Source organism: Cheilinus undulatus, linkage group 8, assembly GCF_018320785.1.
Source record: "Cheilinus undulatus linkage group 8, ASM1832078v1, whole genome shotgun sequence".
Taxonomy (NCBI): domain Eukaryota; kingdom Metazoa; phylum Chordata; class Actinopteri; order Labriformes; family Labridae; genus Cheilinus; species Cheilinus undulatus.
In genome coordinates this window covers 8,102,517-8,126,071 of record NC_054872.1, presented here as the reverse complement: position 1 = coordinate 8,126,071, position 23,555 = coordinate 8,102,517, and the positions used below count along the sequence as shown (strand labels likewise).

Here is a 23,555-nt window from a genome sequence, read left to right as displayed (position 1 = left end):
CGTCAGTGTTTCAGTGCAGTGTAATAGTGCTTGTATCAATATAAATCAACTGAGGGATCCATGTTGTTCTTGGCAGTGAAGTTTGTCATGAGCCTGAGATGAACGAGAGGAAGTTCTGTGTAATTCTCACTCTGTTCCCAGGCCCCAGATACGTCCAAACACAGGCCGTTACACAGTGATATGTACAATCTGGCAAATAAATCAAGGATAAATATGTGTTTTTTAACAGCAAAAGAGATAAACAGCATGAAAATAATTTGCTGTTTGCACACAAATGCACAGGCATGCACAGCTGTAAGGTTAAAGAACAGCTGCAGTCTGTCTTGTAGAGGGACCCACTCAACATAACAAGGGCTGATTACCTCACACATACTATTACACCAAGGCAGCTGAGGTCAGCTGAACCTCTGAGTTTGGCGAAGAAGCGGTTACTTATCTTTGGGCTAACACTGGTGATTGAAAGGACAGGGAAATGTGCTGGTGACGTTTTAACACTTGCGTGTCTCAACCACATTTTAGGCTTTAATAGGTCATCTTCAGTAGTTCGTGCAGCTTGTCAACCACAACCTGGATATGTGATGTCAAGATGTGTTATGACAGAAACGACAATGATGATGTGCAGTGCTGGTTTTTATGGATGTAACTCTCTCCTTCTCACTGCAAGTAAATTCAAATCTGGATTCATGACTTGTGTCACTTAGGACTCATTAATAAATGTAACTAGTGATGGGACAGATCAGATCCAACACTGGTATCAGGTTTGATATTAAAGGGATATTTCGGGATTTTTGAAGTTGGGTTATATGAGGTGCTTGGCTGTAGTAGTGGCATTAGCATCCAGTGATTTCTGTAAAAGTTGCTCCTGTGGTTATTATGAGCTCATAGTGGCTGTAGGTGGTAACGTTTTATCTGTGTAGTTTAACGAGTTTTATGTGAAAATGGGCCAAGAAAATATCCTGGCTGTACACTGTGTCAAAAATGTACAAAGAGCTTAATTTCTCTGTGTCAGGCACTAATTTATGATGCAGCTTTTGCCATTGTGTATCCTTCCGCCTCTGTGCACTGATCTTCTGATCAGCTGTCTGGGTCTGTGGGCTTCTTCAGGGACAATAACACCACATCAAGGTAAAAACAAATATAACATGGGCGATTTTGACTCGAGTGATGATGAGGATGTGCTGTTATCTGTGGATAGGAGAGGATAGTTGTATGAACCAGAGCACGCTGAAGAAGAACTTCTACAGGTGGAGAGTCAGATTGCTGAAAGAGAGAGCAGAGAAACTTCATTTGAAAGTTTTGAGCAGGAGAGATCCTCGGCATGGGTTTTCCACACTTACACCGACAGGTGGTTCATTAATTGGAAAAAAAAAAATTATCAGTTTTTAACAGTTATCTGCCATCAGGAGTAGGAAATAGGGCTGAATGGTTTGGAAAATAATCTACCCCTCCTCCCATCTCAACATTGCAATTGTGATTATTTTTTAAGTCCCTTATCTTATCCCTTTTTAACAAACACAAGCAATAAATCATGCGATACCAGCAGTATTGATTAAACTAGGGTTGAACAATTTTAGAAAAATATCTGTGATTATTTCGACTCATATTGCAAATTTGATATGAACTGTTGCATTCTCATTTTGGCCAAAAAAAAGCTTAAAAAATAAAGAGAGTAGGATTTTTTGTGAACTATTATCCATAATTACACATGGAAATACCAGTTCAATTTTCGAACTGGTATTTCATACACACTTCAGGTAAAAGAAACATTACACCTGCTGCGAAAATTCCAGCAGGCCACATTGTGATTTTATCTCAATTTCAAATAGTCACCTAGCTCTTGTTGGAAGTAAGTGGTATAAAAATATGCATGTCCAGATGACACGTGCAGCAGTGTTAATTTCGTTGACTAAAACTATGACTAAAAATGTTCGTCGACAGCCTTTTTTTACATGACAAAAACTAGACTAGGACTAACAAAAATAGATCTGTGATGACTTAAACAGACTTAAACTAAGTTTATTTTTTGTCAAGATGACTTAAACTAACCTTGCAAAGCAGATGGATTCACCCGTTTCCTTGTTTCTCACTGGAGAATCTTTCTTGCAAAGCTCCCATCTGAACCGTTTGGGCCCGGTTAGAAAGTGACAGGACCAATCAGCGATGAGGGGCAGTACTTTCAGGTGCGGCAGAGTCGTGACGTAAACAAGCAGCAGCAAGAGCTGGTGCAGTTATGGAGGAAGAGATTAGCGTGGATGCTGCTAAAGCGCCAGTTTTATCAGAACTTGACGACATTTCTTCATTAAAAGAAAAAGAACATCAGTGAGTTGTTTTCTTTTCAAAAACGACAAAAGTCGAGTACTGACATGTCTATAATCGCCATGTTTCACATTATTCCTCAGTAGCTGCGCAGCTCGATAGCTGCTGCTGCATGTGTTTTGTTGCTCTGATTGGCCCGTAGAGATGTGACAGACAGAACGTTCATCCAATCACACCACAAGTTTTTTTCAAATCCTCTGCCTTTTCTCAGACGTTTCCTATTGAAGCTTTCCCAGATGGATGTGTGAAACACACATCCATCTGGCGTATCAGGTTAAACTTAAACTAGACTAAAATGTAATGTAGTTTTCGTTGGACATTTAAAATCCATGATATTTCTGTATCTATTCTGCCTCTCAGCTGTAGAAAGCAGGGACCCCAGCTTAGACAGAGTGCAGAAAACACACTACTATGATTTGGTACCAGATTTAGGCAAGAAAATAAACACTTGGACTAAAAGTAAAGACTGAAATGTGAGGACTTTTTATGGACTAAAACTAGACTAAAAATAAAAAAAGGAAATTACTAAAATGTGACTAAAATGAAAATGCAATTCATTTAAAGAGTAAAACTAAGACTAAAATTTAAAATAGCTGCCAAAATAAACACTGACATGCAGCAACAATCAAAGATCACATTGATTGGTTCACTCAGTAGAACAGCACAGAAGCTACAGAGGAACCTGAAACTAAAAAATGTTCATAAAATAAATACATTTTTCTTGAAAATGGGCAATAAATTAGTTCATTATTTTGCTCTCAACAAACAAATTAATTAAATGACAAACTGTTGAAAATAATAATAAAATAATAATGTGACAATCAAGATGGTATTCTAATTGTATCAAGAAATAAGGGCCAAAAACAATGGCAGAATTTCAAAAACAGAAGCGTCACGGCTGCTGCTTTAAACTAACTAGATAAACCTCCTTGTGTGTGATGTTTGATAGGTGAAGTGCATCTGTCCATCTTCTCCATGCCAGTTTACTAGACAGTCATCAATATGCAGACATCAGCTCTATTTCTGTGTGCATGAGTGGGAGTGTGTATGTATGCCAGCTCTGTGTATATGCATTCATAGTGTGTGTTGAGCTTGTGTGCATGTGTGTGTCAGTAATAGTGAGCAGAGGATGAAGACTGTGACTCATAGGGGAGGTGGTGATGAGTCCCTTTCTTGCTCCTGACTTCCAACCTGCTGCTTTCTGGTGAGAGAGACTCTGAAGCAGTGGGCTCTGGCTAATCCGCTCAGTGCATGGAGCCCGCTGTCTGCCATACAGAACAATGGATGGGACACGCTGGTCATCCAGTCCTTTTTCTGGCTTCTGTTTATAGCTCCTGAATCACTAAGGATGGAGTGGGTTGTAATCTTGTTGAGTAACTCCTGAGACACTTTGCTGGTTGTATAACAAATCTTTTCACCCCAATTTCCTGTTTGTTCAATCCCACCTCCCATCTATGAAATGAGATTAAGTAATAAAGCCTGTAAATAATTTGCTTTATATCTCTCTGGCTCAATGAAGATTATTTAAACATCAAAGACTGAGTCAGTGCTGGGGAGTAAAGTGTGGCAGCCTTACAAGAGAAAATATGAAATTATAATTTGTCTTAGTCACTAAATAAACGGGTAAAAGGCCCCTGGTTGACCCTCATTCGTCAGTCGGATCTCTTTTAAATTGTCTTTGCTCTTTATCTACATAGAGTCATCCCTATACATTTAGAGAATGACCCTTGAGTAGTGATGATTTGGTTATTTTTGTGAAGGGCTAAATCATATATAGTTTTACAACTACAATGGCGATGCACATGCACAGTAGTCACATTGTAGAATGAGCCTGAAGCACATCAGGCTGCTGCTCCTGTGGTGTTTGATGCAAACCAGAAGTACAGGTTTTCTGGTTAGTGTGACTAATCTGCATTATGGTCTGCCTAAAATCCTCATCAGCAGTCAGAGAACTGAGCACTGTGCAGGCAGACGCTGCGTTTCCATTACCCTTAGAAATGCGCAAAATCTAAATAGTGCAATAAAAAACTGGTAATGGAAACACATGAATTTCAAAAAATATCCCTGAAAAGTTTTTACTCTCTCATGAGGAGGTTTTTCTGATGTTTTGTTGTAGAAATATATCACAAAAATGCAATGGAAACACTTTTTCCACGTTTTCACGACACAGGACGTAACTCGTTGTGTCACATGACCAGTTCACTCCAAGACAACATGGCACGGTACGTGTGGACAGAAGAGGAGACTGAGACTTTTTTTAACATCATACTTATACCCTTAGACATGGCTTTTAACATTCACACAGACTTTACCTCTGAACTATCATCCGTTGCCTTCATCTTTTGTTCGAAACCTTCAAGACAACCGCTGTAAATGTAATCATAACCGTATCGCAACAGGCTTTGAGCGTCAGTCTTTCTTGCAGCATCGTCTCATGAGATGAGAGTTTACGTGAATAACGAGGCTAAAAACTCCCTTCAATGGAAACTCATTCAAAGTGTAATTGTACTTAGTTGAAATTTAAGAAATATCGCTTTTATTTTGAGAAAAACTGTCATGGAAATGCAGCTAGTGTCTGCATGTTCCCTTTGGCTGCATTCAAGTGACGCTCCTGCCATAAACACTGGTGAGATGATTTTTTGACTGATGTACAGTGCTTAGCAAATTTATTAGACCACCTGTCATATTTGTCTCAGAGACCATCCAGCATCATGAAGTGCTTTAATGCGGACTCTTTCATTTTCAGTGAGCTCTCCACGTTTTACTATTTTGAACAGGAATGAGGGATTTCAAACTGAATTCACCTTTTTATACCCAAATTTGAGCCGGCTCACTGGGCTTCTCTGAGTAGTCAGAAATTAATCAAGCATAACATTCAACTACTAAAACAATTTTTTCTGTTCAGGAATGCAAGTAAAAAACTATAATTTGACATATTAATCAAGAAATAATAATGTGCTTTACTATTTTCAGGTTTTTTTTGTAAATCAGTAAATTTGAAAATTCATGGATAACAATAATAATTATATTTTAGCATTAAAAGATATCATTTGGGTTAAAGAGCTTCTACATATTGGTGTATTAACCATTGCAGAAACATAAAAAATGATTTTGGTAATTACCAGTGCTGTTACCATATTTTCCAGACTATCAGTCACACTTTTTTTCATAGTTTGGCTGGTCCTGCGACTTGTCGTCAGGTGCGACTTATATATCAAAATATATGTAATTTAACATGTTTTTAAATGTTAATTCATACTGACTGACATGAACCAAGGAGTAAACGTTACCGTCTACAGCCGTGAGATGGTGCTCCAGGCTTGTGACAACTATATGCTATATGCTATATGCTCCTGTACCACTGAAAAAAATAACGAAAACGGTAATCGCGCAGCAGAAAGAAAGTTTAGAGTGAGTGAGAAACTTGTGAGGGACTGGCGAAAAGCAGAGGTTACTCTAACTGCAATGAAGAAAACAAAGAAAGCTAATTGTGGGCTGAAAGCAAGATGGCCAGAGCTGGAGGAACGAGTACACAGATGGGTGATTGAACAACGTGCTGTTGGGAGAGGCTTGTCAACAGTGCAGTTACATCTCCACGCCCTGGTAGTTGCCAAGGAGAGGAATATAAATGACATTGCCGGCGGGCCTTCTTGGTGTTACCGCTTCCCGCAACGCAACCGCCTCTCTATCAGAGCACGGACAACGGTGTGTCAATTTCTAAATAAATGCGACTTATAGTCCAGTGCGACTTATATATGATTTCTTCCTCTTCATGACGCATTTTTTGTTTGATGCGACTTATACTCCAAGCGACTTATAGTCCAGAAAATACGGTAATTTAGGGCAGCTGTGGCATAAGCCTTACTTTGGTTAGGGTTAGGGTGGTCTAATAAATTTGTTGTATTTATTTCGAATTTATAAATTGAAACTTCATAAAATCCTAAATTTCATGTCAGTGGGCTCAGATGTGTCGATTATATCACTGACTAAATCATTCTTATCAACACTTTAGCCCAGGGAATAAATCAATCTTTATTTGTATAGCACTTTTTATACATTGAAATGTTGCACAAAGTGCTTTACGCACAACAGAAAATGAGTTTACCCCCCCATCCCTCACCCACTACCCCCCATCCCACCCTATTCCCCCACCCTCTTCCCCAATCTGTATTCCATATACAACATTGGCAACTATGCCATAAATAATAGATTCCTTACAAACAGGAACGTGCGTACTGAGGAAACGCTATCTTAAAATTCAGAATAAGGAAACACTGGAGGCTAGAATCTAAAAACAAATTGACGGTAAATGAAATAAAAATAGAACGAGAGGATACTAAAATAAGAATAAAACAAAATATAGCTCAACAAAACTGTATGAAATAAGTATAAAACACAAAAAGAGAGCTTGGTAAAGTTATGATAAGTGGATAAACTACTAAAAGGCAATCCTAAAATTAAAATATAGTGCGATAAAACCTAAAACACAGACAAAATTAAGATTATAAACTAAACTTTACTTAAAAACCAGGCCAAAAAGAAAGGGTCTTGAGTTTGCTTTCAAAAACATAAACATTAGGAGCAAAAGGGGTTGTGGATACTGTGATAACTGAAGACTTCTCTGAGTTGTGATTGAGAAAAGTGTTCAATATTTGGCTCCATTCGTGCAGCTTGCTAGTGTTAGCATCTTAGCTAAGTTAGCTGCTTTCTCAACAGGTGAGTTTCCTTAAATCATCCCCTCATTCAGGTGGTAGTTACATAACACAGATCAGATTTCCTTTTTAAGTTTCTCTGGTATTACTCTTTGAACACAAGTTTGCATTTAGATTGATGAAATGATTTTGTTGGTGAAGAAGTATTGATTTCTTGGAAAGGAGGCTCTATATTTACACACCACCTTGAATGTGAGGATACTTCTTTTGTTTTCAGCAGTCAGAAAGCCTCATCAACACAACAAATGTTCAAAGATTTTTCATGTATGATGAACAGAAGTCAGCTTATTTAGCAGCAAATGTTCTTCATCTGGTAACATAACCATACTTTGTTTTTTTGTCATCGATCTCTCGCATGCTTTCGTCATTTATTTTGGCAAACAGCGTGGTGCATTGGATTAGCCTGTTCACTGAGGTGAATTGGCTCGCCCACCTCATGTATCGCGGTTACATAACACACGAGATTTGTTTTTCAACATTGTTAACCACTCTTTTCTGTGAGTTGTGAATTAACCACCTCTGTTATGATGCATCTGAAGCTATGGGACCATCTGCCTCGTGTCAGAGATTCTGACTACAGCTGCTAAAGGATAAAGGGATGTGTGTCAACAGAAATAGTCGGTGCCTTTCTTTTAGTCAAGCTTTCCTAAACCATGTGAGTTCATGCATGGCTGCACATTTACATGTCTGGGATGCTTATGTGTGAACGTCCTCTTGCCTCTCCATCCCTCTGCTCTCAGGACAGTGCATTGTTATATTCATAGCCATATGGTGTGTGGGAGATGAATTCACATCTCTGTCAGCCAGCCAGGTTTCTGCTGATTCCTCTATGTGTTGGAATTGCCAGTTACATAGAAAGGCTCAGCTTGTAACTGTGCAATGGCCATTCAGAGATATTTGTAACCGCAGCCATCACTGTCTTATGTTGACAGAAAAAAACCTTTTAAGTCCAAACAGGCCCTTTTACGGGTACAGTAACTGCCACAGACACCTAAATGGGTACACCAAGTGCCAAACATTACACTGGAGCAGACAAATTAACAATGTTAGAATCAAATATGGAGAGTTTTGCTGGAGGTGTGGTGTGCTTCTGTCATATCTATAATGTTTGATGTAAGGTTGGCATTTTACTCTTTACACTCTGTCTTCCCCGGCTTCCTGACCTGAACAGTCTGGCTTTACACCCAAGAGGTCTACAGTAGACTGCATCCTGGAACTTTGGGTCCCCACTGAGTGCTTTTGGGAATTCAGTAGAGGGTTGCTTGCAGCCTGTGTTGACTTCCAGAAGCCGTTTGGATGCCCTCTGGAGGATTATGGAGCTCTGCGGGATCCCGTGCTTGCTTGTTCAGCTGATGCCTGCCCTTTATTCTGGTACAGAGAGACAGAGTACTGCAAAGTGTGGTGGCTCCATTTCTGACTTCTCCCCAGTCAGTTTCCCGTGGAGTGACATTTGGCGACGTGCAGATCACTGATCTGGACTTTGATGATGATGATCTGATTTGTACAGAGACTGTAGATGATCTTTGCGGCGGCTCTTAAGTTGCTGTGTGAGGAGGCTGAAACGATGGGAATGTGCATCTCCTGGGCCAAAACAAAGTTCCGGGCATTTGGGGTGCCTTGGATGCTGTCATCATACCTGTCTGTGAATGATGACATCATGGAAATTGTAGAGCAGTTCGCTTACCAAGGCAGCATAATCCATAGAGTGAGCAGACTTGGACTCACACATGGGGCAGTGGGTTCGCTGGCCAAGGCAGTGTGCCATTCACATTATCTGAAACAGTCTTTTGGTCCTTGGTCCTCCTGGTCTTGATATACTCTTGTAAGACCTGGACGCTGACTGGTGAAGAGGTACCGGCTGGACTTATTTGTTGTAACTCTATTCGGTGCATTTTTGGGTATCATTGGCGAGACCATATGTCTTAACACTGACATGTTCAGGAGAGTGGGAAGGGAAGGGTCAGCTGCTGGACAGGGAATGATGGTTATGCTTCTAGGTGCTTTCTCAGGCCTGATCCAGCTCACTGCATACTAGGTACCCAGGTCTTGTGGGCTCGACTAGACATCAGGGGCAGGGTGAGGATACCTGGAGAGATGGGGCATGGGCCTGGCGCAGGACGATGGATGATGGAAGTTGGGAGCATCAGGAGGTCAGAGTAGTACCGGGCCAAGGTTGATGCAGACCAAATGCCAAACCAGCATGCTCCCATACCTGACCTGAGCTGATGCTTACTTCCTCATATTGTAGTTTTTATTGTTTGTGTAATCAGTGAATGGCCAGTGATTGGTATAGTTTCTGGTGCAGGTGTAGAAGGGCCACCTTCTTAGCAGCAATCAATAAAATCCTGCACCTTCCTGCACATTTGTGTGGAGGTGTCAACATTTTTGTAATTTCTCTTGCCAGTGTAACAGGAGTTAAACAGTTAGAGAATAGTGCAGTATTTCTCTTTCTCACCACTCCGTATGTAACTGGCAGCACTGTTTTACTCTACGTAATCTCCCTTTCTCTCCACTTTTGGTTGAAAATAGGACTGAATATTGTCCTTTACATTTGAGACTTACATTTAAATGTAAAAAAGACATTTAAACAGGTGGCACAAAAACACTGAGGTATCATAAATTCTGACAATGCCACTTGATATAGTTCAGAACAGAAGTGTGTGTCTTTATTTCTTTGCTTATTTTTAGATGCAGTTTTTAGGAACTGTGAGTCTATTGTTTCATGTTCCTCTTCTTTCACCCTAAGCTGATTTTAGAAGCTGGCAGTAGACAATAATGAAGTCATCAAGATGTTTTTTTAACAGTAACACAGTTTGGGGAGTGTTTCCTTTTTCAAAGGAACAACTTCTGAAGGGTTTGCCTTGGAAAGAGAAGTTGTTTTCTCTTCCGCCCAGGCTGTTGCTTCCTGAGTCTTCAGGAGGAAGGAATTCTCTCTAGTGCTGGTTACCCACCCAACATCCTAACACACATACAGAGAGACATCTCACAGTTTTCTACAGAAGTTCTGTTTGAAGAGTCTCTGTGCAGAATGAAAGATCCTTTAAGGCTTGGACAGGACTGTGTCCAGCATCAAAAGTTTTTATTTTGCAGTATAGCATTTTGCACCATGTTGTTTTAGAAATAATGTTGTGCTTGAAAATGAAAAATACACTACAGTAGGGGTGCACTGATTAAGCCTGTATGGGGACCGGGAGGCATAGCCAAAATGCTTGAACTGAAAACACAAATGCACACAGCAATTACTGAAATCCAAGTAGCTGCTATCCCAATGCGAGCAAAAGAAAGAAAACTGCAAGTTGCTGCAACACAACCCAAAGTTAATGAACACAAGTCACTGACCATGGAAGCAAAAACCTCGAAACGGAAAAAAACTCTGCAACAGAAGTGCAACAGAGGTCCATACTGACTAATCAAATGCTAAATAAATAGATAAATATGGACCAGCTTAACTACTAAATGAATAACAAAAGATAAATACGTAGATAAGTATGTTTCACTGAATTTTTCATCAACAAAATGTTACTTTCAGGTCAAGAGATCCAGGTGTCCATCCATCAGATTATTAGCCAGATTGTGAGTGTTCCCTCCTAGGACTGATAGAGTTAATGCATTTATAACATCTTAACTTAAATCCATTGTAACGCCACTAAATTTTTTGTTGCGCAACTACACCTTTGACCCATCCCGTAGTTTGCAAGATCAGGAAGCACTGCAGTAGTGATGTTGGTATCAAGCGAGCAGAAATGGATAAAAAAGACTTGAATGGATTGAAGTTCTGCTTTAAGATCATGCCAGATAAGACTTAAGTTTTTTGCACTTACTGAATCTTAAATACCCTGTACTGCTCTCTGGCCAAGCAAAAGAATAAAGAGAGTCGCCCCCCTAGCCAAAGGCCGGCCATGCTGGATTATTTACAACGGAGATGCTCAGACAACTCTGCAGTCAACAAGCTTTCAACAGCAGTTGCTAAATGGGTGGGTCCAGATTGCAGGAGGATGACGTTCTACTAGAAATAATTCATCCAACAGCTGCACTCATGAACTGTCTTGAAGAGCCGCTGTTGTAAGTAAAATCCTAAAAGGCTCTCTCGTCTTCATGTTCTCTCATCAGAGACTTGACTTCCCAGTAATCTGTAGTGTAATTCTCTAACTGAATTTAGTCTCTCTTTTTTGCATCGTCCTGTTTTGAGCGCTGTAAAGGGATGTTTCTGTGAGCCTTTTTCCCCATGTGAGGCTGAAATTCTCTGCTTTCAGTGTGAAGGATCTGGGGAATGATCTTTCAGTGATTTAAAACTTAACTGACCATGTCCTTTATGTCCATGTGTGATGATGAGAGCTGTTATTTGTTAAGCTGCTGAGAACAACAGAGGAGTAACTTCTGGAAGTCTAAAGTTTGACTCTACATTGTGGTATTATTTAGTAATGTTACATTAAGGTCAGTATCTCCATCTGTTGTCCTTGTTGGGCTTGAGTTTACCATGTTATGCTCTCAGCATATTTTTGGAGCATTCAGTGTCTTTGAGCTTAATCTAGAGAATGATCTGTCATTGTTTTGGGTTGTTGCCATGAATAAACATTTGCATGAAGGAAGCATTTTTGTCTGCTCCTGTGTTGATATGGTATTCAAATCTTGAGGGATATTTCTCTTCAGTACATTTAGAAACTGATATTTCTCTTCAGTACATTTAGAACTGATAAAAATAGCCAGATTTATTTTTGATTATTCATGATTAACTCTAAAAGTTGTGAGATAAATGCAATGATCAATTTTAATTTCTTAACAGCCCGTATTTTAACTTTTTAGAGGCACCATTTGCCCAACAGCTCTGCACATCTGTTACCTTTACCTCTGCATCTGCATCATACAGATAATAACCCCACACAGCACACATGCTGCTGTATTTCTCCACTAACATTACTGTCAGAATCAGACTTGTCATTTCTCATTAGCATGCTTCTTGTGGACAGGCGTTTCGTTCATGTATCTGCTTTAACCTTTGAACCCTTCATATGACAGGTTTGCTGCAGCTGCGCAGCAACAAGTAGAGGATCGTCTTTGTCATTCCACTTTGCATCCCTGTAGATCTGAAAAATCTAGATCTGTCTTTTTGTAAGCTTCTGTACTTTTGATTCAGTCATACATAAAATCAAATGGTATTGCATTGTTTTTAAAACAAGGCTTTTAAAAAGTTTCAAAGTATCTTTTCTTACAACTTAAGTCCTGCAGTAAGCACGGCTGCATTGCACAGTGTAAAAATTCATTGCATTGTTTATTTACATGAATTGACACAATTATTAGCTGAATAAATATGATATTATTACAGTAGAATAAGGAATGCATGTATAGAGTCTAATGAATCGATGAGCCTCAGAACATTTACCTGGTTACATTATGAAACTGATGCAATTATTGCATGGTTAAGTAATTGTTATTGTTAAGTAAGAAAACTCAATTTGATCACCTCCATTCATTTATATTAATTGAAGTTTATCCCCTAATTCTACATTTCCTTTACCTCAGGGCTGAGCAAGGTCCACATTTAACCATGAACTGTCAACCTCATTTTCACCAGCAATGAATTATGGGGGAAGAAAACCTGATAAACTGATGATAAATGGTTTTGAGATTGAAAAGGTTCAAAATAATACGTTTAAAGGCTCAGAATCTGAGATAAAAATTCAAAATTATTAGCTAGAAAAGGTTCAAAACATGGCATTTAAAGTCAAAATAATGTTTTTTAAAGGCAAATATATGAGACAGAAAGTTGAAATCATGATTCTTGACAGTCAAAATATGAGATAAATTCAAAATCAGCGGTTTAAAACATCAAAGCGTGAGAAAAACATTTAAATTGTGAGTTTAAAAGTCCAAATATTACTTAAAATTTAAAATTGAGGGTCTAAAAGGTCAAATTATGAGATAAAAGTCAAAGTAAGGAGCTGAAAAGGTCAAAACGTGACAAAAAAATCTTAATCATGAATTTAAAAGTTTAAAATATTACTTAAAATTTTAAAATTGGGGATCTAAAAGGTCAAAAAATAAGACAAAAAGTCAAAATTGTGAATTGAATGGTCAACATATAAAATATAAAGTCAAAACCATAACTTTGAGGTGCAAAATTAAGAATATGAAACAAAAACAGAAATGTATTGTCCCACATTCCAGATATTTTTAACCAATCATTTTTACTTTTAACTTTTTTTATTTTATTTTTAAGGCTTAATGATTTTTTAGATCATCATAGTTACGTTTACATTTTTAAACTAGAGGATATCTGCAGACCTCAAACCAGTGGTCCAGTTATAATAAAAATATATGATCTGCTGGGTGTAACTGTTTCACGGGCCAGATTTGGTCCCCGGGCCTTGAGTTTGACATCCCTGCTTTACATTGTGTTATCAACACATTTTTATGTAACATAATGTCACCCTGTTCAGTTGGCTTAACTAGCTCTAACTTTACATTTTCATAATAGCATTAAAAGTTATGAGGGATTATTGATTTACTTTCACTGCAAAACACGTACAGAAATTAAGTTTGGACTCCTGTCACGGTTCCACCGTAGCGTAAAAACTCACAGTTCGCACAACTTTAGATCTCCAGGTTGTCTAAAACATGACAAAAAATTCTGGACTCAATGCAATGAAATCCCTGAGGCACGATTGTTAAAACATGAAACTTGTGAATCACCCAAAAACGCCAAAATTTGACACTTAGCTGTTTATAGTGCACTTCCTGTAAATTTTAGAGGAAGGCCCATAAAAGATTTTTTTTGTCTAATTGTGATACATATCTATACTGATTTTCATACACATAGCTCTTATCCAGTCCCCTATCTCATAAGATTGGGGGGTTAATGTTTGCAGGACTCTCTAACAGGTTTGGGGAAATTTTACCATGGCAGTTTAAGGTGTAGGACAGGGATGAATATTCCTCAGAAGCAGCAGCAGACTGTGACTTTAGTTTGACTGTTTTTTTGTGTTAAAGCTCCCAGTTGATGGTGCTGCATTTTAGTTTCATTTGATTCTCACTGCTGATGTACTGTCAGCCCTTAAATCCCCTGACTCTAGCAAAAGTCTAAATAATTCATCCCTGAATCAATTTATTCACCTGAGGGTCAGATTCTCATTCTGTTCTGTGCTCTGCTGTTCTCTGTCCTGCTCGCCTCCACTCCTGTCTCTGCTTCACTCCCCAGCAGAACCTTTCAGTCACATTTATCCTAGCTGCAGGCTTTATTGAATTACTTCTCTAGCACCCTGATGCTTCTCTCTGTTCTGTGTGCTGCTCCATCGTGTGTCTCTCCATGTGCCTCTCTCAGCCGTGCACAGGAGTTTTAAAGGAGAAGGGATGGGGGGAGTTTGGGGTTACTTGGCTGCCCTCACCCCACCCCACACACTACCCCACCCTTATCAGGGCCCCACTGTGGCCCATTCAACAGGCCGGCAGATGCTATTCAGCCCAGAGCTGTTCATGCTCTCAGCCGTCTGAGTGGAGGAAGGGAGAAGGAGTTGGTAGTAGACTTACTTCCCACCGTGCACTCCCTCTGTCTTTGTCTGACACTCACGCCCTGCCCCAGATAATCTTGACACAATTCACAGCACATCATGGAAGTGCAGTCAAGCCAACACTTCACAGATGCAATGAAAATGGACAAGTCCTAGTTTCAACACATTTATGATTGAAGTTTCTGGCCAAAACCTACATTTTCTTTTTTTGAAGTTACATTTGATTCATTATTATGATGTTTTATTTACCGACTCAACCTTGAACACAACATCTTGTATCTGTCACCTTGTTTGACTTAACTTACTAGATTTATCCTGCTGCTTTTAGTGCAGATGTAAACACCAGATAACTGTTTCTCAACTAGCAGGAACTGCAGTGGAATTTGTGTAATGAAGTTGAAAATGATGTTAGAATGATTTTAGATGAAAATAACGTGGCAGTCCTCATTCTTTTAGACCTTAGTGCAGCTTTCAACTAACCTGACGTGCCAGATGGACTGTTTCACACATCCATTTGGAAAACCTTCAAAACTAAGTGTTTGGGAAAGAGCAGAGGATTTGAAAAAAACTCGGAGTGTGATTGGATGAACGTTCTGACAGCCCAAACAGTTCAGACGGGAGCTTTGCCAGATGGATTTGCCAGTGAGAAACAGGGAAATGGGCGTATCCATCTGCTTTGCAAGGTTAACTTTTAACACAATTGACCTAGATTTTAATTAACTGACTTGAGAAATGGGCCGGTCTCTCTGACCTTGTTTTAACCTGGTTTAGTTCTTATCTTTTTAACAGACAGTTGTACGTCAGCCTCGATGCTCGCATGTCACAGCATCATGATTTTAAATATGGTATCCCTCAAGAAAGCGTTCTCGGACCTATTTTTATTCTCACTTTACATGCTACTACTTGGAAATATCATCACACAACATAATATCAAGTATCATTTATGTGCTGTTGACACCCAGTTATACCCCCCCCACACACACACACACACACACACACACACACTGCCTGTATCTCTGACATTAATGTATGGATGAGCAAGAACTTTTTAAAACTCAATGACAACAGAACTAAAAGTCTTTTAATTGGACCAAAGAAAAACGAGAGCAACTACAAACACAACTTAGAGGTTTTAACAGTTACATTCAATCAAGTGTGACAAACTTGGGAGTGGTTTTAGATCCAGATTTAAATTTTAATCCACATTTTTAAGTACTTCTTTTCTCTATCTAAGAAACATCGCTAAAGTAAGACCTTTTTTAACACAAAAAAGATGCTAAAATTATAATTCATGCTTTTATTACCAACCGTTTGGATTGTTGTAACTCTCTTGTTACTGGACTACCCCAAAAGTCAATGAAATAACTAGAGCTCATCCAGATTTCTGCTGCAAGAGTTTAACTAGAAAGAAGAGAGTTGAGCACATTACCCCCCTTTGACTTCCTGTTTCTTTTAGAAACAATTTTAAAGTTCTTTTAATTGTTTTTAAAGCTGTACATGGCCTTGCTCTTTCACACATTACAGACCTTTCATTTTATGTCCCTAATAGATCCCTTAGGTCATCGACTGCTTCACTTTTAAATGTCCTGCATGTGACCCGCACAGGCACCAGGGAGAGAGCTTCATGTTTTTATGCCCCAAAACTTTGGAGTTCAGTCCCACTGGACATTAAACTAACCAGCTCCGTTGATGTTTTTAAAAGAAAACTGGAGACGCATCTTTTTAATTTGGCTTTAACATGAGGTATTTTTTTTTACTGTACTTTTATATTTTTACCTTAGTGTAATCATTTCTAATCTATGATTGTGTATTTTACTGACTTTCTGATTTTTAATTCTCTTTACCGGATTGATTTTATTTCCTCAGTTTGTTTTATTCTTTTCCTAGCTGTCTGTTTTATTTTTTTTTTTTTAATCTTTGCTGTCTGTCTGATCCTTGTAAAGCACTTTGGGCTACATGTCTGATGTATGAAAGGAGCTATACAAATGAATAAAAGTGAGTTGAGTTGTGTAATATAACCAAGGCTACTGAAGAGTGGGCAGACAGGATGACTGACCTACAGCAGCAGATTGTTTGTTTTAAAGCTGACAGTCAAAGGTGCCACATTTGATTTAATTTGATTCACAATGATTGTAACTCCTCTATTATGTAAATATACCACAGCACACACTCAGTGATTCTTTCAGCCGCAGACCCACAGGTGGTTGGTTTTGGTGAATGGTGAATGAGCATTATCCACATGACCACTCACATATTTCAAATGACAGTCACTTGATAATGATCTGTCCCTGATCAATCAGTGCATCTCTGGTTAAAGTTATGGCTGAATGATTTGCAAAGATTTTTTCCCCCCAATATTGCGATTAAATATGCAGTTATTCTTAGGTCAATCTTATGTCTTTTTCGCCAAATTCAAGCGATAAATAGTTCCATAAATAAGAGCATGTGCATTGAAAACAATGAAATTATTTCAGGAGGAATTAATCTATTGTAGCATGAATCTGAATATGGGGTGCAACAAGCGTTAAGCTATAAAGGAGGCAGCTGGGGTGGAGGTGAGGCTGGCTACCAGTTGATCACAGCTGGGGTATGACTTTCATGAAGTATACACGAGGCTTCATCAGTTTTATGTAGAATAAGCTAACTATTTTTGCTCGTATTGCAAATGTGATGTCATTTGCTTTGTTTAAGGACATTTATTGTAGTTTTTATGCCACTCGTTTTGATTCAAAAACATACATAAAACACGAAAAAGAGGATTTTTGTAAACCATTGTGAAAAATGACATTTGAATCTCTGCTGCAAAAAATGATTTATTAAACTGGTATTTTGACACCTTTCAAGTTAAAGAAATAATGCAACTTCTGCAATTTGTAAATTGCAGCTGGCCAAATTATGATTGAATCTAATTTGCAATTAATTGCCCAGCCCTAGTTAAGGCCAGAGCACCGACCTAGGGCCACCTACTTTATCTGTGTGCGTCATTTTCTGGCAGAAGAGTTGCTAATCTGGTGGCTTTTTATATACTCAAAAACTCACCCCACTTCACAGAACATTGTCCCCCAGTGGAATTTTCATATTTTGGTGGACTTGTGAAAGTCCACCAAAATAGGACTGTCAAAAAAGGACTTTAACCTATTCTAATTTTAGTAAACTATATTCTTCTGCTCTTCATTGCAAGACAATGTTATCACACTGAACACACCCACATGCAGACATCTCATCATAGCGCCCCCTGCTGGCAACAGGAAGTGACACATATGGGTCATGTCTTCACTGAAAGAAAGGCATCAATAACTGGGAACAACACAGATATGTTTCATTGAAGTGTATTTCATTGGTGATGGCAAGCATTTCAATATCTCGCCAATTTGACAGGAAGTATGCACAACTCTGATACCAAACATCTGATTGCCTTCAAATTTCACATGTAGGATCAAGGTGTGCCCCTCTACATATTCACAGATTAATTTCATCATTTTAACACCACTACTGGCAACAGGAAGTGACACAATTGGGCCATTTCTTTATTGGCCAGCTTTTTGTTATCTTGCTGTTTGCCCCCCTCCCATGTGTCAGGGTGGGTGGGCCCTTTGGTGCCCTAGCTGAATATGATTCCTAATTTTCTTGATTATGTGTTTAGTGCCTGTTAATCAGTATTAAACTGATAGTTTTTCTTGTCAGCCCATCTCACAGTATTTTTACAAATGAAATAATAAGGCAACTGAAACTGGAGCCATCATATTCCCCACTTCCCTTAAGTAATAAAAGTTATTTGTTTCATTTTCATTTCCTCTCTTTGCTCCTTTCTTCTCCAGATATAGTTCTTTCATCAGTCTTCTCTTGAATTAATCACTAGAGCCCAAAGAAAATGGACAATGCTTTTAGAACATCTAAGAAAAGGTTGTTTCTATTAACTTCAGCTTACCGCCCCTTTCTTATTCATTCTGCCAGTGATTTCCTATCATCATCTTATTGATTTTTTTAGGCCTCTGGGAATGGAAATAAGTTTCTCTATAATTCTGGTGAAGCCAGCACTTAGTGTCAAACTACCCCATAGCAAAGACTGCCCTTTTTGTGGTGTTTATGTTGCAACAGACACTTTAATTTCTTGGTCCATAACATCCTGGAGGAATTCCCATTCATCTGTGTGTCAGAGTTCAACAGCAGTTAAAACAGTATTACAGCAGCTTCAGTCTGGCTCATTTCAGAGGTATTAGCCCAAAACTGAAATTGATTTTCAATGTGATTTACTTGCAGTTGAATGAATTAAGTTTACTGGTAGACAACATCGTGATGAAGATTTGTTAAAAAGTCAAAAGTCAAGCTTCGCAAGGACTGTTCTCAAAAGGGAAAGTGTAGCTACACACTAGAGAACTGAAGGCCCAGGTTGGGCTCAATCTGTGAGATCACTCCAAATATTTATGAGGTCTAACACCTCATTGGCTGTCTCTATCACTGCTATCTTCTGTGTTTGTTTTCTTGTGAGTGAGACTCCAGGCTCAGCCAGTTCTTTTGGCCACTGGCGCAGGACTGTGGTGCATGCCGCTCCAGAGTGCAGCAAAGTCACGTTCAATGTGACCTGGCCGTTCAGACCATGGTCGAATTCCAAACGATCAGATATATGCCTGATTTGGCACCACATCGCAAGTGGCTAGAATCTGGTTTGACAAGATCAGAATCAGTGTGAGGTGTGATGTTAACACTGTCAAAAATAAATCAGATATGAGTCACATATTAGAAAAAAAAAAAAATCAGATTTGGGTCACTTTTACCTGCAGTGTGAATGTAGCTTGTGATTTTCTGCTGCTCTCAATTTAATCAGAGCTTAGCAAACTCAAATCAGTGATTAATTTTTAAAAAGAAAATCAACACAGGGTTTCCTCCAGGATTTTTTGAAACTGTGGGGGAAGGCTTTGCCTGACAGTCCATTGCTGTTGTTTTTATCAGTCTCGTATCGTAACAGAAACAGAACTTAAGTTCCACCGGAGTTTTTACGACAACAAGCAATTTTTAGATCGCTAGCGTCTCATCTCCATCATGAGACACGGTTGATGATGAACATATCTACTTAAGTCTACCGCTAATCATCGGATTATAATCAGGGAAGTGCTAGACTAAGCAAAAGTAAAGTTTATCAGCCGTACGTATGTGACGACAGACAGGAAGTTGAGACTTCGGTGTTCGTTTTTCAAAATTAAGTTAAGAGCAGTGTCACATTTCATGATTACAATTTCAAACTCTTATTATGGTACATAAATGTGCGCAAATAAAGACTATATGTTTATATGGACCCATTCATACAATATAATTTATATTTTTAATATCTGAAAAAAGATCATAATTCTGTAGGCATGGTGGCTTTTATTTTGGGGTGGCGGTGCGCAACATTTAATTACATGTAGCAGAAACCCTGCAACATGTAGAAATTACAGCAACAGTACAAGTGCCTTTATAAAGCTCAATGCAAGACATACCAGCATAGGCCAACAGCCCATTGATCACATTGGTTATCTTCCATTTTCAGTCAAATTAAAATTTCATCCCGACTTTCTGTAATATCTTATGTCTTGTTAATATCTACACACTTTATTACTTTTCTTAAGCTTCGCTTTATAATGCAAACTGTACTGCTTAAAGAGTCAAACCATGTAGACAAACAGAAACCAGAATCCCCTACCAGTACTGAAAATTTAGACCCTCGTGTACAGATATGTCTTTCTCCTATGCGCTTCAGTACCTATATGGACTAGATAATGGAGCAGGTAGTGGAGGCTGCAAACTATGAATGTCATTTGGTGATAATGCTGCAATCTTTGTGGAGACTATAGATGTCCTTGTGGGGATTCTTAACTTGCTGAGTGAGAGGGTGAAAAATTGGGACTGTACATCTCCTGGGCCAAAACAAAGATCCAGGCATGCGGGGATGCCTTGGATGCTGCCATTGACCCTGTATCTGTGGTGTGAGCATGGAGGATGTAGAGTAGTTCACCTATCTTGGCAGCATAATCCATTGATCCGCTGACTGCAAGGCTGAGATCAACTGCAGAGTTGGCCTTGGACATGGGGTGAGGGGTATGTTTGACAAGGCTGTGTGGCTCTCAGGATATTTGAGCCTGCAGGCAAAAGTCAGAGTCTTTCGGCCCTTCCACATACACCAGCTGCACCATGCTTTGCAGCACCGCAATTTTGCTCTAACCAAAGGTGAGCAACCTCACACAATGCAACCCTGGTGAGATTGAAATTATGGGCCAGAGATCAATGGGGAACTGCGAGTTTACGAAAGAAAAGTAGTTCCAAATTTTTTGCCTTTTTTGGATTGATTTTCCATTCATTTTGATCTGATTCTATGATTTTATTGCCTCTGCCATGAATGAGTACATTATGAGGTTCAGGGCTTGACGCTAACTTTTTTTTTCCAAGGAGCACATGAAGAAATTTAGGGGCACAATGAAAATTGATCAAATAATGTGTTTTCTGTAATAAAAATGATGCAAATAGACATTTACAAGCAAAATTATTTAATGAATTTGTATACAAAATGTACAGAAAGGTAAAATCATCAAGTTTTGAGAAAGTATTGCAATTTAATTTTGTCTTTAATGTTACTAATTTTACTACTTTAAATTTATTTTAAATTTGGCAACTTCAGTCGGTGTAAGTGACTAATAGGTTTCATTTTTGCATGTTTTGTATAGTCAGGGGGACTCAGTCTGTTTTGGAACGGAAAGTGCAACAATGTTGCACTTTCCTTTGGTTTGGTTTGCATTCACACTGCTCTTGGCCAAACGAACCAAACCGTCTGAACACCTACAACCTCTGCCCGTTAGGGGCGCTGTCATCACAAACAAACGGCGACCAAGAAGAAAAGCCGGCGTAGAAGAAGACGAAACAGGGAAATCCAGCTCCTCCCGCCAGTCTTTTTCCCACATAAACAATGAAAAAACACAGAATTACGCTGTCTTGGGGTTTCTGCTCTTGCATTGGGGCGTTATGAGCAGCCAGCGAGACGGTGAGCTGTCCGACATGTTGTTCTTAACATGAGACGAATAAATAAGCACGGATGACGACGTATTGCTATGGCTACACAGACGCCTTCGGCTGATTTTTTTATGTGCAACATGTGCCCCTAAATATTATTTACAGTTTGCACACACCTATTTTTAGGCGCAAATGCGAGTGAAACGCTCGCACTGTCGAGCCCTGAAATTAAAAGGTTTATGTTTGCTACAAAGGATCTTTGGTTTCATGTAACATTGTTACATTGTGTTTTGAACCTGACCAGATGCTTTGCATGTTTTTCCAGCTGTTTGGATCCATCTACTCTATGTGGATTGATGTAGTTTTGCAGCGGCCAGTGCTGAAAATAGACCTGCAGCGAATCTCCAATGTGGGCGGAGATAGGCTGTGGTGATTCTAGGACATGTCTTGACCTGACCAAAGTGCTGAAACTGTTCAGACTGACTAGAGAGGGAGTGATTTGCTCCGTAGTACGTTTCACGTCAGATCATGGCGCAGCCGTTGTATGTGGAAATTGAAGGTTACTCTTGTGAGGCCTGGACACTGACTGATAGCCAGAGGTGCCAGCTGGACTCCTTTGGTGATGCCCTCTCTTTGACACATTTTTGGGTATCATTGACCATGTGACCATGGCCATGTAAGCATTCGACCTCATATTTAATGCTGACCTGTTCGGAGGTGCAGAGATGGAAAGAGTCAGCTGCTTGATATGGGAATATTAGCTGTGTTCCAAAAGCACCTCAGCCTCAGGAGTCAGGTGGAAGGATACCTGGAGACATGGGGAGATCTCAGTCCTCTTTAAACCACCTTAGTGTAAAGATCAGAACATTTTATTGGGGTTCAACGGCAATGCAGATTCAGTAGAAAGGTTTGTATAAGGCATTCTTGTTTGCTTTCATTTTTCCTGGGATTTGTAAAAACCATAAGAAATTTGAACCTTTGTGTTTGTTTATTGCTTCTTCAATCTGTTCCTGTTTTTCTCTTCTGTCTGCAGATCTGAGCCTGTCCTTAACCAGCTTCTCTGTATGTAAAAATCTATGTGAATTTGTGTGTATGTGTGCGTCAGATGACCTATTGAAATCATTGCGGTGCAGTATGCCTGTTACCATGGCAATGCAGGCTTCTCCGTCTCTCTCTCTTTCTCTCCCTCTGTCTCCCCTCCCCTTTCATTTCCCCTCCACACCAGAGCGAGGTCATGTGACCACGCTGACGTCAAACAGCAGAGGAGGCAGGCAGAGGAACGAATTAGTTTGTGGGCTTTTAACAGACCTCCTGCTCAGACTATAGCAGCCTCCCAGAGTCTGTCAGTCACTGTTTGCTCTGTCTGAGCCGCTGAGTCCATATAGTCACCCCCCCATCCCTGTCTCTGCTCTTCTCCCCCCTCTCTCACTCTCTTTCTCATCCCTGTTTCTCTCTAGCGCTCTTTATTCTCGCCTGTTGCGTTTGCTTCTGCTGCCGTCGCTTCAACAAACTTAGTCTAGAGAGAAAGTGCTGGGTGATGGACTGTTGAACAGCTTGTACGTTGCTACAAAGTGAGGTAAGCTTCCTGTGTTTTCTCTTTGTGTGTGTAGTATTGTGTATTTTAGCAGCTAGTAGTTGCTTCCAGAAGGGAGAGCTCAGAGTTCACATGGTAGAGTCACATACTTGTGCAGAGGGGAAGTTGTCTCTTAAATGAATTCCCTGCAGACCGTGGAAAAGGCTCTCTATGTCCTTAAACTCCTTTTTTCATGCTTAAATCCTTTAGCTTGACCTTACAGACTTTAAATAGAGCACACGTGGTGTGATATGAGAGGTTTCAGAGACCAGAACTCAAAGGCTAGTTTCTTTCTGTCTGGACAAACACAGCCACCCTCTGTTGAGGTACTTGAAGGAAGTCTGTGGACGACAGAAGAAAGCGTGTGCGATCATTACGGGGGTCTGAGTTTGTGTTGCAGAGCAGGAAATGATGGGCAGCTCCACATGGCTTTTTCTCCTAAAGCGTTGCTAATGTTAGAGGCAGTAG

At 39.5% G+C, this 23,555-nt stretch overlaps 1 protein-coding gene across 2 annotated transcripts in view; it reads left to right on the top strand.

The window, feature by feature from the left end:
- LOC121513429 (neurocalcin-delta A) overlaps positions 1–23,555 on the top strand; it is a 140,666-nt gene that overhangs the window by 31,194 nt on the left and 85,917 nt on the right. Inside the window, exon 1 of one of the 2 annotated variants that reach the window (XM_041793185.1) lies at positions 22,861–23,090. The exons of the other annotated variant lie outside the window; for it this stretch is intronic. The gene's annotated coding sequence lies outside the window, so the exon portion shown is untranslated. Of the gene's footprint in view, positions 1–22,860; positions 23,091–23,555 lie in introns of those variants that run through there. 2 annotated transcript variants of the gene reach the window in all.